This window comes from Tauraco erythrolophus, chromosome 8 (assembly GCF_009769465.1).
Source record: "Tauraco erythrolophus isolate bTauEry1 chromosome 8, bTauEry1.pri, whole genome shotgun sequence".
NCBI classification, from domain to species: domain Eukaryota; kingdom Metazoa; phylum Chordata; class Aves; order Musophagiformes; family Musophagidae; genus Tauraco; species Tauraco erythrolophus.
This window is the reverse complement of record NC_141472.1, coordinates 14,949,140-14,967,851: the sequence shown is the minus strand read 5'-3', so window position 1 is coordinate 14,967,851 and position 18,712 is coordinate 14,949,140. Positions and strand designations below refer to the sequence as shown.

General features: G+C 43.4%; 1 protein-coding gene across 1 annotated transcript in view; it reads left to right on the top strand.

Annotated features, from left to right (window-relative positions):
• Positions 1-889: 889 nt before the first annotated feature.
• Positions 890-18,712, top strand: part of CREB1 (cAMP responsive element binding protein 1) — a 42,954-nt gene continuing 25,131 nt past the window's right edge. Inside the window, exon 1 of the mRNA XM_086616092.1 lies at positions 890-1,058. The gene's annotated coding sequence lies outside the window, so the exon portion shown is untranslated. The remainder of the gene's footprint in view (positions 1,059-18,712) is intronic.

Below are 18,712 nucleotides of genomic sequence, written 5' to 3'. Positions count from 1 at the left end.
CCAGCGCCGGTGGCAGCTGGTTGCTCAGGGCTGGGGGATTTCACAGGGATATTTGTGTCATGATGGAGCAGCGGTTGCCTTGCGCCTGGTTGTGAGTCACCATGGCTGGCGACAGGGCCCGTGAGGGCAGGGAGCAGGACAGCAGTCGCACCCTGGAGCGAGAACCAGGCAGAGTTTAGAGGAGCAACACGAGGAATGGGAGCACTTCATCGCATGGCGGGGGGGGACGGGGACACGGGGGACAGCGGAGACGCCAGGCAGCCAGGAGGCACGGAGGAGGAGTAGCATGGCTTCCTCACGGCACCTCACCCACATGCTGTGCCTGCGAAGACAAGGAGTGGTTGGGTCTTGGGGGGAAAACCGAGGTCCTGAGGAAGGGGGTCCAGATGGCTGCTCCGGCCTCGGAGCCCCTAGGAAAAGGGTCCCCCGGGGCGCCAGGGCGTGCGTGGGAACGCGCTTGATGAACTCGGCAGACCCGGCGCCCACAGCGGGGTCTCCCTCCGAGGGAGACACATCCGCGCTCGGCCACCCGCCTCCGGGGCGGCTCGGCCGGTTCCGTGAGCGATCGCGGCTTTCCAGCCTCCCTGGCCCCGCTCGGGGGGCAAAAGGGGAGCAAAGGGGCGCGCGCCCCGCCGCAGTCCCGCTCGCCGCTCTCCGCGCGGGCCGCCCCGGGCGGAAGCGCCATTCGCGCCTTCCCACAGCCGCTCGGCTCTTTCCGCCTCCCCTCCGGGGCGCTTCGTTCGTTTCCGCGGTCGCTCGGCTCTTTCCGCGGGGGCTGGCGGCGCGCTCGGCCGTTCCCGCCGCCTGCCGGGCGCTCGGCGTTTTCCGTGAGCGCTCGGCGGTTTCCGTACAGGCCGCGGCGCGCTCGGCGCTTGCTCCCTGGCTGGCGCTCCTCAGTCGGCCGCTGCCTGCCTGTCGCCGGGCTGGGAGCGCCTGTGTGTGTGTGAGTGACGCGGCGGAGGTGTAGTTTGACGCGGTGTGTTACGTGGGGGAGAGAATAAAACTGCGGCGAGATCCTAGGCGCGAACGAAAGCAGTGACGGAGCAGCCTGGTAACCGGTAAGAGGAGGAAGGCGCCCAGCAAACAGGGGCGGGGGGGAGGGAAGGAAATGGAGCCCGGCGGGGACCAGGGGAGCCGCCGGGCGGCAGGACGCGGGGGCCCGGCCTTGCACCGCCCGCGGGAGGGGCGCCCGCTTTAAAGATGGAGCCGAGCCCTGCAACATCCCCGCCGCCGCCGCGCCGCGAACAAAGGATAATGGCGGATGGGAGCCGGCCCCGGCGGCGGCTGCCACGGCCGGGCGGCGGCGGCGGCGACTCTGGCGGCAGCCAGCGGCGGCGCTCACCGCGGCGGGGAAGGGGGATCGCGGCCCCCGGCCCCCGGAGGAGGCGGCGGAGGAGAACGACGAGGGGGGAGCGGCGGCGGGGGGCGGCCGCGCGCCCACCCGCGCCCCCTCCCCGCGCCGCTCCGCCGCCTGCGCTCCAGCCCGCTTCCCCGCCGCCGCCGCCGCGCGCCCCTCTTCCTCCCCCCGGCGCTGCCCGCCTCGCTCGGCGGCGGCCCCGGGCGCGGCCTCCCGGCCGGCGCTGCCCCGCCGGGCTCCGGGGACGCGCGGCCGGCCGGGGCGGGCGGGCAGCCCTCCTGCGGAGCCGCCCGGGCCGCCTGCGCCCGCCGCTGCGCGCCCGGAGAGTTTCACTTCCCCGGTGCTCCCGAGTGCGCTGTGTAAATAAATAAACGAACTCTTGCCGTGGTGAAAACGAGTGCGTGGGGTGCTCGTAGGCTCTGTAACACGCTCCTAGGCTCTGTAACGAGAAGTTTTTAATAAAATCTGTGCACGGAAGCTCGGGCCAGCGCTTGGTCTGGTGGTTTGCCTTTATTTGCAGCGTGGGTTACGGCCGTCTCCAGGAGGCTGCCGAAGGGGTGATGGTACGCGGTCACCCAACACCGCGCTCCGGGGCAGTCTCGGAGCGAAGAGCGTTAAGCCCGATGCGCAGGTCACGTAACAGAGATACGGTTCCCTTTTGCTGCGTTATTTCTTTCCTGTTAGTATTTTTAACCCAAAGTGAACTTGAGCCTGGCCATGGCTGGTGAATCTCGGTTTGGGATTTGCTTTTTGCCAGTTTTCCACAGACTCTTAGGTGCTGCACAGCGAGCAGGATTTGACCTCTATCCCTGCTGTGATAGCAAGTGTCAACTCGACTGCCTTTTCCACCTTACACCTGCCTTGCCTCCCTGCAGCTCTGTTTTTTTTTTTCCCAGTTCGTTACCTAGAAGAAAATACATTATTTTGACTTTATTTCTACTTTCAAAACCTGGATATCTGCATTTTTGTGTACGCTAATAAGTAAAAATTACGTGGCAGCCTTCTAAAAAACTTTTAAGCAAAGATTGTTACACCTCTCAAATCTATACAAGGATAAAAAATTTTTATAGGTCATATGACTTTTCTTCACAAAAACGTTTTTTTTAAATCGTTTTTTTGTTGTTTTCCGGTCCCTTTTAAATGTTGAAATGCCTGCACATAATCTGCTTCTGGAATAACACCTGTCATGAAAAAAAAAATTCTGGGTTTAGGAATAAGTTTCCTATTTCTTAAATAAAGGACTAGAGGCTTATTTAGGAATATGGGATATCTCTGTTCAACCCCATTGTGACCACCAAATATACATTGTGACCATTTTGAAACACAGGAATTTTGAGATTCTCCTTGTGTGTAGTAGAGTCTCCACCTTTCCCTGTATCAACAAATACGGATTTTTTACAGTAAGATGTGAAGTCACTGAAATAAGTTTTTATTCAAGATGGATTTTTGTGATTCATATGTGTAGATAGGCCTGGCCTTCCTTGTATGTGAATTTCTTCTGTTTTCTGTTACTTCCACCACTTCTTTTGAAATGAAGGCCAAAGGTGCTCTACATCACTTCACTCTGAATAATACCAACATGACAAGAGGGTTTCTAAAGTTGTAATTGATTAATAGACATCAGGGGACTACAGTAAGCAATGTAGCTGTTGATAGTGATTAAAGAGAGAGTAGTGGTTGTTATATTTCCTTCATTCTTGGTTTGATGGAATACACACTTTATTTTAAATACAAAAATGTGACAGTAAATCCTTGCTTATTTTTTGTAGCTTTAGAAACACAACATTTTACTTTATTTGATTTCATAACAGAGTGAAAGGCTCTCAAATCCATATTTTCTAACACAGATCTCTACATTTCCTCACTGGCTTTGTATCCTCTTAGATCAGAGAGAAAAGGGAGCAGAGGTGGTTATGTATTTGCTAAGCATCACTTACAGGTGACCTAAAATGAAATACCTGCACATAGAAAAGAGGAGTGTGATAATTTTTAATGCTTTAATTTCATTGATAGAGCATCAATATTTAGATTAGTACTCATGGTTTTGTGTCTGGATCTGCAATGAATGGTCTGCATCTGATCTATATATTTATTTTCTTTTTTCTCCCATAGTTTCAGTGATAAGGGTGTCTGCTACCCTGGGTGAAAAAAAAAAAAAAACCACACAAAAAAGTCTGAAAGGAGAAGAGGGGTCTGCTGATACAGAAAATTTAGAAACATCTCATTTAGACTGTCAAATCGTCAATCTGTTTCCTGGAAGCCTGTACCAGCGTAGCTATTGCTGGTACTGATGTCAAATATAAAATATTCTGTAGTAGCTGATCTTATTCTGGAAAGTGGCTATTCTGCTGCAGTAAGAAGCAAACAACCTTTTCTTGCCTAAGTACTACAGCTCTGTAGGTGCAGATTTTGTAGTAGACAAGGCCCTGACTAGGAATTTCTGTTGACACCCTTGTGAAACAAATGGGATATTCACACTTCACTTCTATTTTCGGATCTCTGGAAGCAAATGGAGATCATGCCGCACTTCTCAAGGCTTTTGTGCAGTGAGAATGCTGCGCTAGCTTTCTGCCTGTAATCTAAAGTTAGTTTCATGAGACATGACAGCGATCCTCATCTACAGAAACAACCCTGCTGAATTTGATTTGAGCTCTTTGGTGCCCTAGCTGCATACAGTTGAAGTTTCATGTCAAGGCAGTGATTTTCCTTTGAGTCACAAGTTGCGTTGCCTCATCTGCAGTTTGTGCGGTCATGCTTCATGGTGATTATGAAAACCTGAGCAATCTGTGGTTAACGATCTTTGTATGTTGCCTAGCATGAAGGCATTGATACCTATTCTATTCTTCAAAACTTTTAGATCATTTGATTGTACTGCAGTTAAAAAGGTGAGTGAGAATGAATACAACACGTTCCATTTTTCCATGTTTCTAAAACAGTCTTTGTCAACTATGCAGGAAGTGAAGATGTGCCAGGGTCTGGTTCATCTTTTAGGTAAAAAAGCATTTGAAACCAGACAAGGATTTTCTCATTCATGCTGCTGCTGTTTTTTTCTGGCAGTGCTGGATTTGGAGTTTCCTGTGCAAGGTGGAAAGAATAGAAAACTGTAGATGATGGAAGAGCCACGTAAAGGGGAGAGGGTAAAGAATTCGGAGGAAATGTGTTCCTGTTTGGATGTGTGTGTGTATGTTTTATATATATTTAAGTCATGTACATACACGTGAGTTTAAAGCAGCACTGATGCTTGTTAGGTACTCTCAGTGATTCTGAACAAAGTGCATAGGTACAGGGTTTCTTTTACCACTTAAGATAAGTGGTAATAAGCATACCTGTTCTTCTCCTGAGAGTATTGTGAGTTTTGATGTTTTTCATAAATCAAGCCCATTAGGTGAAAGATGGAAAAATACTTCCATAGATAGGAGAATCCTGTGAATCGCTGTTCTGGATTTCATTACTTTTTAATAGGTCTCTGAGACAACATAACACTAGCTAGTTTAGACAAAGCTGCAAGAAGCCTTATAATGATCTATTTTGAAGCTACCTTCATGCAGGAAACTGAAACAAGAATGTCTACCCTTGATGTTTTCACACTTTTTGGAGGGGAGAGTTCAAGAGGTGTGTAAAAATCTCTGATGCTCTGAAGTGTTAGAGTGATAGTTTGTATGGTCAATGAGGTTATCAGCAAAGTTTCTTCCCTCTCATTTGGAAGAACTGTAAGGCTGGGTTATATTTTCCGCTTGTGGCAGAAACTTTTTCAGATAGCTTTCTAAACTCAGAAAAGAGCAGGTTCTTCTCTTGAACAGACTCAAAAAACCCCCAAAAATGATAGCCTGAAAAATCCAGAATTTCTTAAGTTTATCTACTTCCTGATGGACTGAAACCATAGTTACATGTACAGTTTTTTTGACAGTAATATTGGCTGAAGCAACCTCCATGTCGATTTGTTCATGTCTTCTCCATTGCACTGGCACAAATGTTTGGGCAACTGCATGGTAAATCTGACTGGAGAAATGATCCAGCAGAGTGAGGGGTGGGAACCCTGGTTATTTTTCACCTGTATCATTCCCTCCCCTGGCTGCTGCATGGCTGCACTGTATGGCTGCACTGTAGCCGTACCAGCAGAATCAGGGGAAGGGATGGGGCTGGAATGAGCAGGAAGATAAGGGCAGCTTGAACAGCAGTGCTGCTGAATGAGAAAATGCAACCTACATTGCTGTGTTTATCGCTAAACTGGGTGACATAGGTCCCATTGGAGTTGTTCTTGCTGCAGCAGTGGGTCATTTAGCTAAGTTTAAGGTTTTGTGTGGTACATACGAGCAAACGAACATGAGCAGCAGCTGTTCCCAAACTTTAGTATCATGTATACATACTGTTTGTTGTGCTGTTTATTTACTTGGCTTAAACATCTTTTGCGTGTGTTTTTTTAACAACTACTGTGTTCACCTCCTCAGTCCTGTTCTCACATGCTTTGTTCTAACTTCTAGCTTCCTGTCACTGTTCTCTGCAGCTCTTTGCTGCAGTCTCCTTGATCATCTATCCAGGAACTCTACAATCTCCTGTGACACTTTGCCTCAAATATTATGACACGCATTTTCTGATAGATGTTTCCCTAAACCTTCTCTCATTCTCTACTGCTAGTCAAATATCAATTTACTTTTGCTTTTCCTTGCACCTTTCCTAGGGCTTGAGTGTAATATCTCTTCTTATCTAGCTTATCTTTTATACTCTATGGAATAATGGATGGGAAGCGTTATTTTCCTGCCTTTATCTGATGACTCTTCCTCTGGCTCTGTGTAGTTGGCCTGGCCTCAAACTCTTCTGGTGCCTTTCCACTCCTGCAAGTGACATACAACATGAGCAGCGTTTGTAAATGTATGCCTTTGTAGATTGTAGAGAACTTTCTCTTGGAGAAAAAAAAGCCTAGGACATTACTACAGAAGTAGGACCCCTACCCCTCTTTGTGAAACTCATCCAAATTTTTCTCTTTTGTGCTGATAGGAAAATTCTAGGAGATACCAAGGGAGGGAAGACGTGAAAAAGGGCAGCGTGTACTAACACTACAGTGTAATACCAGCAGAAGTTGTCTGTTGCTGTGGTTTCATACAACCATATGTGGCTCTCAAGAGATGGGCATCTTACTCCTTGCTTCTCTCCTGCTCCTGGTTGTGTGGTGTTCACCCATCCTGTACGTTGGCTGTAAAATCTAACGAGCCAGTTCAAATCACTAAGCCAGAAGAAAAACATGCTTTTTTGTCTCATTAGTTTTCTTCTGTGTGAGTGAGCTGAATCGGGTGGTGATTGAGATGCTGTTAGCACCAACACTGGTGCAAATTCAGAGAGATCATCGGGAAAGGAAGGAGGGGGACACAACTTTCCCCCTTCCGTAGCAGAGAGCTGGGTCAGCAGACCCATTTCAGGGAACTGTGATACGTCCATGTGTGGATGTGAAGGGTCAGGCTCTGTCCATGGTGGTCACAGCCACATCAGTTTCTCGTTGCAGTTAGGAAAGCTAGAACACAGCAGGTGTCTTGGTTGAAGAAAAAAAAGTTTCCCTCTTTTGAAAGCCTGGTGGCACCTGCGTGGTTAAACTAGTTACTCCTCATCAGAGGCAGGTTTTAGTCTTCTCAAGAGATTGGATCAGGGTAGCTCTTTAGGTCCCTTTCTTTAAGAGGAACCCAGTGGATGGCGAGAATTATATATAACTTTTCTTTAACCAAGCCCAAGTTGAAAGATGAAGCTTCAGCAGGGGTCCAGGTCCAACACCGTGGTATAAACCCTGTCAGTTGGCCCAAGGCACCTGGGTGGTGAGCTCTCTTTAGTTTCACTGTTACTACAAACTGATGGATGCCTTGGCCTGTCTTCCTGTTTGTAGAATAATGCTTGTGGCTGAAACTACTAGCATGAAAGTTGTAGCGTAAGGAGTGTATAACCAGTGCACATTAACCTGGGCTGGGTAGAGGAAGAAGTATGTTACCTGCTGCAAACAGCTGCCTTGTCGGTGATGTGGCTGTTTGAAAAATGCGTGTCTCTGCCCAATCCTCAGAAGGCTAATGTTGACTATATAAAAATAATCATCCTGTTTCCAGCCTCCCACTCTTAAGCAGAGTCATCAGTAAAACAGTAATAATCAAATTACAGAATATAGATGTTTTCTTCAGCATCTTTGTTGAATTCCCACAGTCTTATGACACCTATACCCATGATTTGATCTACTTTGCTTTCATTTGCAGGCGGGGCCGCAGCAGGGTAGACTCTGCTCCACCTTCCGTGTTCCTGCTCCTGTGCCAGTAGCACCAATACGGCTGTCTGTGAGGCAGTGACATGAACTGGATTGAAGAACTGGTCTAGGATAAAAATAAGTTGTGTTTTTTGGTCTACCTGTAGTTGCCCAGTCTCATTTACTACACAGCCTCACAGACAGCTGTAAAGGTGTAAATAAGAGAGAATCTGGAGGAAAGCAGAGCCTGAGGTGGCAGTGCTGCCAACAGAAGTGCTTGTAAGACTGTAGTTGCAGAAAGCAAAATGGAGATTTTCTTTTGTGTGCAACACACTGATGCAAAACACAGATTCTCTTTCTTTCTCCGGCCCTTTCTGCTTCATCAGTGACTCCTGTTGCTTACTCAGGGTCATCGTTCTGTCCTTCGGTGTTACCAGCAAGTCATGTCTCTGTTCTGTTGAGACAGATGTGTTATCCACAGGTAATGCAGGTCTTAAACTCTAGTTAAGTATTTGAGAACCAAGATAAATTATTCTCTGTTCTGGAGATGATACTTTTGCAGAATAGATCTTCCTGGCAGATGTATGAGAGATCTTTCTCGTTTAAGAAGCTCTACTGCACTGTCCAGGCAAATATAAAAATACGTGAAAAACAGACTGGAACCCACTTGATTGATAACAGTCAAAATTTTTTTACTACAAAACTTGGTTACTGTTTCATTTAATTTGGTTTTTAGGGAGAGGGTGGTTCATCAATTTAACTTTGGTGCATTAAGCAAGATACTGTGTCTACCGTTGCTTCAAGACTAGTGCTAATTGACCAAGCAATGATGATTTCAGTACAACTAGTAAAACCAGAGCAATTTTAGGATTTAAAATACTTCCAAGTCTAAGCTGTAGCTTAAGCCCTGAATCTTTGGGTTTTAATGCTGCAATAAATTTTGTGAATAGGATGCATTCAGAAATTGGACACAAGCAAAGTTCGTAAGAAGGTGCTGTTTTTCTTGTGCATGCCTGGGCACACTCTACTGTAGCACTCCAACTGCAGAAAGAATTCGAAAGTTTTCACTTACTGGAGAGTGCTGAAGCAAAAAATAGTGTATATGGCCTGTTAAGAAGCAAACAAAGCTATTAAATCATAGCAAAAAGTATGTTGCTTGTACAGATACAGGTTATTTTTAATTCGTTTCAGACGTTTGACTTTATATCTGATAACTGTCAGCTTTGTGTAAATAATTCAGTCTATCGTACTTGCAGATGACCAGTTCTAAAGCTAATCTATTAATAAAACACTGAAAGCATTAGTCTGAAACATCCATTTTGTTGTGTTTTCTTTCTGAACTCACTAGAAGTGTTGTGTTTTTTTTAAACAAGACTTTGCAATATTTACCAAGTTACATAACTTCATGCTGTTACACGATAGGTTGAACTCTAGAAATACCACATACATTCCAAACATCAAATGGAAAGAGCAGTATTTGATTTCATAGTTTAGGCCTATAAAGCTTGCTGCATAAATACGTTAAGTGGCATTTTTTATGAATTAATACTTTAGTCACTGACACTCAGAAGTGGACTGGAAACATTAGCAATGGAGCTGTCCCTTCTCACCAACAGACAAAATCTCATCAGAGACACAAATTCTATCTGGAATTCTCTTGTCAAGTTTAACTATTCTACTGATAATGCCTAAAACTCCATGATTGCCTTGAATTTCTTAACACATTTGATAGTTCTCTGAAATAAAAGAATGATGTGAAAACAAGTGTGATCTGTGTCACTTCAGGATTCCAACATCTGACCCTCTTCAATCTGCAGTATTTTGCTAAGGTGACCTACAGTATTCCAACCTCAGGCTCTTTTGTTTGTTTTTGCATGAACAAAGCAAATGGATGATGAAATGCAGATCTCTAATTTAGTATTTTAGGCCAAATAAAGAACTTTAAATACTGCCAGTTGCCCTCCCTCATTATAGGATGGGAAAGGAAACATTTGCTTTATTCATGGGAAAGTCCCCTGAATTTCTGGGACTTTCCAGAAGATTAAGTTTCAGAATATAAATTTACATTCATATTACATTAGAGTGTCATCTTTAATCAGTGTAATCTCGAAGAACCTTCAGTCCAGTCTTACAGATGCTATTCTGATTAATGTGACATGTCTGTTAATATTTTCACACTGTAAAATTAACAGAGACTCTGAAGACGAGTTGCTTTGGAATGGAAAGATTTCAGGTAGTAATAAACATGTTTATATGGTTATCAGTCTTTATCACATTCCTGCATATGTTTCCAATAAATCATACCTGGTATGTGATTTAAATTACTACAATTAAAGAAACACCTGAATGGAGGTGATTCCTTTCTCTCTTACAGGTGTAAGATTACTATTTGTTTTATTCTTGGCCCTTGGGCTTGGAGCACTCAGGTTAACTAGACTGATTTGAGTCTGTGTCATGCTCTGGTTTTAATTTTTATTTTTTAATAAGTTCTTCCTGACCTGCTCTGAGCACCAAAAGAGAGCTGGGTGATTTTCTATGTAATTTGAAAGTAGCTTTAGCATTGTTCACTTTTTCCAAGCTTTTGTCATGGACCCAATGATTGAGACCATGTAAATCTCTGTACCACATATATATAGCAAAGCTTGTGCAGGAGGCAGTGTTATTAAATACCTTAACAACATCATAGTCCTGCTTCACTCTCTGTAGGTGAGTAGCTCTGTTGAGCAGTCCGTCATCACTCCTGTGGTTGTTTGCTGAGAACAAGTTTCAGTAGCTTCCCCACCTTGGAGATAACTGTCTATTTAATACAAATGTGTAGAGCCTTTCCCTGCGGAGTTGCACGCTGCCACAGGTTTGGGATTGCAGCAGTCCCTCCAGCTGATGCCTCTGACCTAGGATGTTTCAAGGTTGCTTGGCACATGGATGAAGATCTTTACAACATGTCAAAAGTTTTTCAAATTTTTCATGTACCTTGTAGGTGGGTCTTCTTCTTCCGGAATGAATGATAGGGCAGTAAAAGGCCGTAAGATACAGAAATGCTTCTGGAAGAGAACAAACACGATCCATCTGAACAGCTCTGGCAGGTCAAGTAGAAATCTCAAGTCCTGACAGGTCTACCCAGTGGAAAAAAGGAACACATGCACCTTCTTAGATGAATCTTCATTTTACTAACTTGTCATCGTTTTCTGCTCCGAATACTCTTTTCATTGTTGGTAGGGACACAGTCCTCTTTTCTAACAACATCTCCCATTTTATCCCTGTCACTGGGGAAGGAGGAAGTGTCTGTCTGCTTGCAGAATTAGCTCTCCTTTCTGCCACTCTGGACTGCCTTAACTCTTCTGCTGGAACACCTTCACATGCCAATCTTTGTTATGAAGGGAGGTGGCCCAAAACGTTCCGCTTGTTGACCAGCACAGCAGGATAAATTATTTATTTGGCATGTCTAGATAGCGGGGTGGTAACAGAGCACTCTTTCTAAATTGCTCACTGCCAGCCAGGTATAACCTACCTCCTTACACAGGGGTCACGTAGGTGGCTTTAGCGTGGCACTGAGCCCAAGCTAACAACCCATACTAAGGCGTAGGGTGTAGCAGCTTGGGCACAGGGCCTTGTGAGCAGAGCAGAGATGTTGGTTTATTGTACCTATTGCTGTACTCTCACTGCTTGGGTTCAGCTGCAGTAGTACACCCTGTGGCTTTTAGATGGGTATTGATGGTTCATGTCCAGCGAGCTTTCACCACGGGCTGAGCAGGGGCCGTCCCCACCTCGCTGTGTGAGGTACCTGCTGTTTGCAGAAAGGAGCAATACTGGTGAACTGCAGCATCTGGTAGCATCACAGAGGCTGCCTTTTGGAGTCACACACACACAAAAAGGTACCTCACTGGTCTCAGTACAGATGTAATCGTATCCTCTTTTTATTAAAAACTGCCATCAGAGTAGCGTGTGGTCACAGTTCAGCACTAAAGTTAGAAGTGTGAATATGAGAAGTGGCTGGCTATATGTCACCACAGTCAGTTGTGCTGAGAGGTCAGCTTCAGAGCTCATGGAGTCATTTATTTGTCAGTTCTTCACTCGCTGCTGTTTCAGTCAAAGGTCAAAGGAAGATTTGGCTAGGGCCAGAAATTAAACCTCGTTGTGAGTGCCTTTGCTGATTGTTAATGTGCTAGGCCTGTACCAGTCACAGAGAGCTTGTTCTGGAGTTCGTGATGCATTCAGTGGGAGCATTAGCTCCTAGATGTTGTCATACTTTTGATGCCTCTTTTTTATCATTTTTTTTAAGATGTCTGTGTACAAATAGTACTTTTCAGCTACATTTTTGTGATAATTTTTATTAAGTAATCAGCAGCTACACATCTCAGAGTAAGCCACAGTACTTTCAGCAGACACATGGAGAAAAGAGACATGTATTTTTACAATTCCATGTGGTTTCATTTTTGTGAAAGGAAGGCTGCTTTCTACAGTTAGTAGGAGTTACAAGAAATCAGCATAGATTGAAAATTAGGTGCTTTTTATGTTATAAGAATAATGTCAGAGAAAAGATGGTAAGCTGTAGTAAAATGCAGTCCGTTTGTATGTAAATACACTGCATAAATAGTGATACTGGCAACAAATGTGTAAGAACTACAAAATGTGCTGAATTCTCAGAACCACGCAAATCCTCATGAAGCCTTTGTGAATAGATTGTATGTACTGCCCAGGACATGCTTAAAAATCTCTGTTTTCTCTAAAATTCAGTTTGCAGGCATCTTTTGGAGTGGTTTGGGGTTTTTTTTCCTACACATATCCACTAACGGTGTTTATTAAGTAGTTACCACAATTCTGTTGCAAGTTAAGGATCACAGGCGTAAAGCATGTGAATTAGTCTTGCAATGCCCTAAGTGCATTCAATATGAGGACAGAGCATTTATAAATAGAACCTATTTATGGATTATATTTTCAATAATAATAGTAATTACCCAGTGACTTTATAACCTTCCTGGGATTTGTTTTGACGTTTTGTCTAAATGAAGCCTGACAGTATTTTGGGGGAATTTCTGAACTAGAAGGGGATAAATTATCAGTAGAATTAAAATATGTAGGTGTTTGTGTTTTTTTTTTTTTCCAAACTGGGCGGATAGGTTCATGCTTACTTTTAGTTCCCAGTTCACATTCTTGAAGGGAAAAGTTGTAATTCGGTTAGGGCCCTTGATGATTCTGTATTGAGCAAGAAAAGGCAGTATAGATTAAACTCAAATTATGTGTGTGTACCAAGTGCTTGCTGGATGCTCTTGTATTTATTCATAGAATCCGTGATACAAGAAATAAACTGCAGTTAGTTGCTGTCAGAGTCTCTTTTCCTTTTAAAAAGCTTGAAGACAGAAACCCTAGATGCTGCTACAATGCCAAGAGTGTGGAGACAGATCAGGAAAGTCCAGCAGCAAAGGGTGTTTAAACAGCTTTCACTCACGCCTTAACGTGCGCATGATGATTTAGGTGCTTGCCACTGTAGCTGTAAGATTAGATTTTTGGTCTTCTGCCCTTGTTTTAAAATCTGCCACTGCTTTTTCTTTAGAGAAAGGGAGGCTGAGCATGCAACTCAAGTAATTTGTTCCAGTACTTTCATCATTTACATATCTAAATCTGTTAAGTATGAGAAATTTTCACAGACTTTGGAAGTGCAGCTACAACTGCGCTAGAAGTTTTGTTGGAAAAGTTATGGCCAGAAAAGTTTGTTACACATAATCAAGGCTCCTGGTTGCATTTATTCCCTGATCTACATTGTTCACTTCTCTTGCATTGGCTATTACAGTGTTCAGTCAGCAGAGAGTTTTCAGACACTTCTCCAAGTGTCATATGGATGTAGACAGAAGTGGAACTGCAGGTATTGAGTTCACTGGGTGGTCTGAGTCTGCTTTATGCAAGATTTACAGTGAGATTAAATTTTTCTTGTAAATTCAAGATAAAATATTTTCACTTCAGTGACAATAAGAATTTTTCCAGCTTTTAATTTTTCAATTTACCTGGCAGATTGCTGTGTGTGAAAGCAAAAAATCTGAAGACTCTTCTCCATTTTTGGCATTTTCAGTGGATGTGGTTGTTGAGACCATTCTTTTACTTCCACTTCCACTTCCACTTCCACTTCCACTTCCACTTCCACTTCCACTTCCACTTCCACTTCCACTTCCACTTCCACTTCCACTTGGTTTCTCCAGCCCTTGCACTGCCCGGACCCAGAAGCAGGCACCACCATCTGGTGGCTATGTGGTGAACCTGTTCAGAGACGTGGTGGAAGGTAGATTTAAGATGAAGCACAGACGTAGGTTTGTGTTCACAGTATGGCACACAGTCTCGTCACCCAGAGGAGTGGGCAGGCCGGAGTCAACACCCAGAGCAGTGGCCCGGGCATTGCCAGCTTGGGATGACAGAGAAGAGCTGGTGTAAATTGCAGTTCCTGTGCCAACCCACTGTAGTCATTAGCGACAGAGAGAGATAATTATGGGCCTGTCTTGTCCTGTTGAGCATTTATTACTGGTTATTTGAAGTCCGATATGTTCGCTGTAAATAAAATTATTTTTCTCTGAACATTTTCAGTCTGGCAGCCATTGAATGGAGTTCGTAAAGCAGCTGTTGAGCCGCGGCTGAAAGGGCTGCTGTGCTGCAGGGTAACAGCGGAAATGTTTACAGATTCCCTGTGAATGTTCTCAGTAATTACACTGGAAAGGTGAAAACAAATAATAGCATACAAGAGCGGAGTTTGGTGACTTTTTCAGTGCTTTTGTGGTGGATCTGTGACTTTATAAAGCCGTATAAACATGGAGTGAGTCGAATGCCTGAAACTTTAAACAGTGGAGCTGTATTTGCTTCCTGAACAATTGTACTGGCATGCTTGCTATGAATAAAGCCGAATACAGGGTTTGTGAAACAGGCATTGCCTCCAGTTCCCTTCCCTCAGCCCCGTCGCTGCCCTGGCCCTTCATTGCCATGAGCAGCTGAGTGGCTGGATATTGAACTGGACCAGGAACCTATTGTGGCAGTAGAGGTGGCCTCTGCAGGTGATGGCTGGGTGAACGTCTGGCTGAATGTGGCACAAGTCAGGCTCTGAATGGGCGCAGGTTTGTTGGGTCTCTGCTCTGCGCTGTTTTTGGAGGCTGTCATGTTGTTCTTCAAAATCTGGGTGTGTAATAAAATAAAACCAGAAGTCGTCATCTAGCTGTGGAGGAGAAGGGAGACTTTAAAACATGTCACTTGGTAAAGCTGTTCTTGCTTGCGAGCGGGCTGTGACAGAATGTCTGAGGTGTAGAGCAAACCGTGTTGCCTCAAGGCCTTAGTTATATTTTATGGGCAATAACTGTCAGTGTAAGCATTAACTGATAACAGCGAATTGTCACCACAATGTTGCTGAAGACAAACTAAAGAAAGGCTTGCGGGGAGAAGTAGTATGTTTTACTGTGCCAACTGGCGCAACTGAAAAGCACAGAAAGCATTCAGGACCTTCGCATATGAAAGTGGATGGAAAGTTACATCTGCTGTAACAGCCACAGTGAAGTATTTTGGTTCTTGGATTTAGTGGTGTTTGGGAAAGGACCTCCATCTTTTTTCTTCAGTCCATCCTGGGAGACAAAAAGCAGCCTCGTCTGCAGAGCAGCAAAGCTCTATGGCTCATGCGAGCAAGAAGAAACCAAGGAGCAGCGCCTAATGTTCAGGAGAGATGCTGGAGTTTGTGAAGGCATTTGTTATAGGAGATAGAAAAAGAAGTAAGAAAGCAAAGTATACCAGGGAGACCACAGACGTGGGAAGCTGTGGGAAGACAGAATTATGTCTTCCTGGCTCAGTAAGCAGATGGGAGGAGTGGTAACTCTGCTCATGCTCTGAATACACAGCATAGATATGCACTTTAAATAACATAGATTACAGGAGTTACCATTATCTGTAGGGCACCTAGTTCAGCATCCTGTCTTTAAGATACTGAAGATCAGTAGGTACCTCAAAAGACTACTGGAACCTGCAAGAATTACATGTGACATAATCTTCCCCCTCATGAAAATCTTTATTTGATTTTTTTAAGGATTAGAGATTGATTTAAATCCTGACTCATGATGTTTTATCTTCCTTTCAGTTCTGCACTGTTTTCGTTATGAAATAACCACACTAATTCTGGATATTCTTGGATATTCTTGTTATCTGTGTGCATGTCTGATGCCTGTTTGAATCCTGATAAATTGCTTATCATCACCAGCATCAGTGCTCTATTTGTGCAGTACGTGAAGTATCAATTTTCATATTTTTAAAATAGATATTTTTTAATTTTAATTTTTATACTTTTCGATTTGCCACCTTTCAGCTTCACTGTTCTTATAATCAGACAGTGACTGTTTCTAGTTTACTTACTCTGCTACTAATTTAAATATATTTTTAGTGTTTGAAGCATTTCTCTCCTTTCTGGGGAAAATAATACAATTCTATCCAGTCTCTTCGTACAACAGGTTTTCATTGCCACAAATGGTTGCTTTCTCTCAACACTTTCCACAGAACCCATTTTAAAGATGGACTTCCAGCCTCTGTGCTGTAATCCAGCTGATGTATAGGGTCCATCCGTACAAATATAGTTTTTAAAGATTACCCTGTATCTTACTACTGTTGCAGTCTAACACTTTAGCTTTTCATATCATAGACACATACTAAGCAGAAATCTGATGTGAACTATCTGCAGCAGTGCCTGGGCCCCTTTCCCGGGTTTATGCAGCTAATGAGACAGGTTTATTTGGATTTTTTTAGAGTTTGTGTAGTTCAGTTTCCCCTGCATTCCACAACCATTTGTGTGTATTAGCATCTGTCTTCTGCTGTTGTGGTGTAAATTCAGCTAGTACAGTTAGTTATCTTCTGCTGAACTTCTTTCTCCTAGTCCTCATTTGGCTAAAACAAATTACTGGATGTCAGCTGAATGCTTCGCTGTTTGGTTCTTCACCTCCAGAGTTTCAGATCATTAGTAAGTATATTATTAAGAAAGTGTTAGTAAGTATAATTCTAGCTCTTTTGAACTAATAAAGAAAATTGTGTATTACCTAAAAGTCCGAAGTTAAACCACGTCTAACCAGGTAATCTCATCAGCTTTCTTAACCTGTGTTCAGAGTTCATAGCCATGGTGTTTTAGTCAAGCAGACTCTGGTTTTCCAACTCTGTTGTTAACAGCTAACTATTTTTTCAGTTAGTTTCATTTAGAATGCTTCGTTCAAGATGAACTACAGCAGTTACTAATTTTTTATCAAAGTGGGGATGCATGTCCTCTCCTGACAAGATGAAGAGTAGCCTGGAAGCAAGGAGGAATGAGAATAAAATGTGCTCCCTCTGCTCCCGTATGCCTTCCCTGCCCTGATACTTGTTCCCCACCAGGACGCTTTGGGATCCTCGCCTCCCTTCAAGAAGCCCCAGTGGGGAGCGGGATGGGCCACTGTGAATGGGGCAGGAGGAGCAAAAGGAAGGAGTGGTGGGGTGGGCCTGAGCACCCACAAGAACAGAAGGACACCAGGGTACTGGACAGCAAAGCTTGTCTAGACTAGGGATATATGAGAGCTTAGAAAGGAGATGTAAGGATTGCCATTCCATATACCATTCACATTGGTATATGTGAACAGGTTAAGGTTTCAAACCCAACATCATTTAATCTGTTAACTTAGTAAATTGCAAGACCTAATAGGAATTGATAACCTTAATTTCAGCCATCATGGTCTTATCCATAACACAATAAGTATTTATGTTCTAGGTGCCCGGTCTTGTATATCTTGGCAATCTTAATAATACTGTACAGTTAAAGCAAACGTGAAAGAATGTAGTCATCAGTGTATCTGGATTATGATGCCATGATGCTGAAGAGTCTGCTTCCTTCTTTTTCTCACAAGTTATTGTAAAAGGTAGCAGTGGAGATGTTAGAATGCAAATACTGTGATGTATAAGTGCAAGGTAAATTGAACCAAATTCAAGAGTACTTAGAACCTGCAAATAAAACAAGACTAAGAGCTTGTCAAAAAACCTGCAAGTTACATTGGAAGCTCACTTAAACTTCATGTGTCAAGATGTAAATCTTGCAGGCAGCTTCCTGCATTGCTTGGTGCTTACCCTATGTTATGAGGAGGTTCCTTTTAGGTGTTTGCAAGTCACGTTAAGAATTTGATTTCCCAAACGTTGGTGCTGTAGAGGAGGGATCACCTCAAACAGTTAATGCTTTTGCTGATTACATATGCAAAAGATGATGCAAGTGTAGAAACCAAGCTTGTAAAAACAGAGGTCTTTTGCTGAATAGTGTGTGAGAGGATTGGAAATTCTTCCTAGGAAAACATTGCATTTATCAGCAGGAATTTGGCAACATCTATCTTCACAGACATTGCCAAATACCTGATTCAAGAGACTCCTCGCTTGCACATTTGATCTATTTCTAATCCCATTTGTATTGCAGTTGACTTCATACTGGAGTCACGATTTCTATCAGCAAACAAAAAAGCATTATTAAGTTTTGCAACATACTTGAGTTTGTAGCTGGGAAATTGCTTTTTAAAGTTCCTTTCAGATACTTGGCTGGGAGATGTTGCTGATGCAAAAGATCTGCTCCTGAAATGGTTCCGATGAGGTAGTTCTTTGGCTGGAATCACCATGATACATGTATAGGAATTGGGAGAAAGTTGTTGATTTGCTTGTCTTGGACAAACTGGCTGATACTTGGGAAAAAAGTGATAAAACCGGATACCTCCTTAAAAATGATAAAAATCAAAGGGAAACCTGCAGTAGTCTGATCTATGGTTTGCACTTCTAAAAAAATGCAGACTACTCAAAAAGAAAAATCGGGTGTATAACATGGAGGACTAAGACTGTTAAAATATAATTCGTGTGTTAAAGTTGGGATAGAAAACCACTTAAACTTGTCATTAATGAAACCTTTAAGAACTGTTTGGTAATGTGTGTTACGAATAGTGCATGAGTTTTCTTTTGTGCTTTCTGGAAGATTAAATGCAACATGAAGACTTGGTTCTCTAGGAAAGAATGGGGTTATCGTATTTGCATGGACATAGGCTATTCTTGAAATTCTTAAAAAAATTGTAATGTCCAGACTAATTAAAATTGAGTGAATTTACAATTAATTTCTTTCATAGACTCTTTATCAGTACATACAT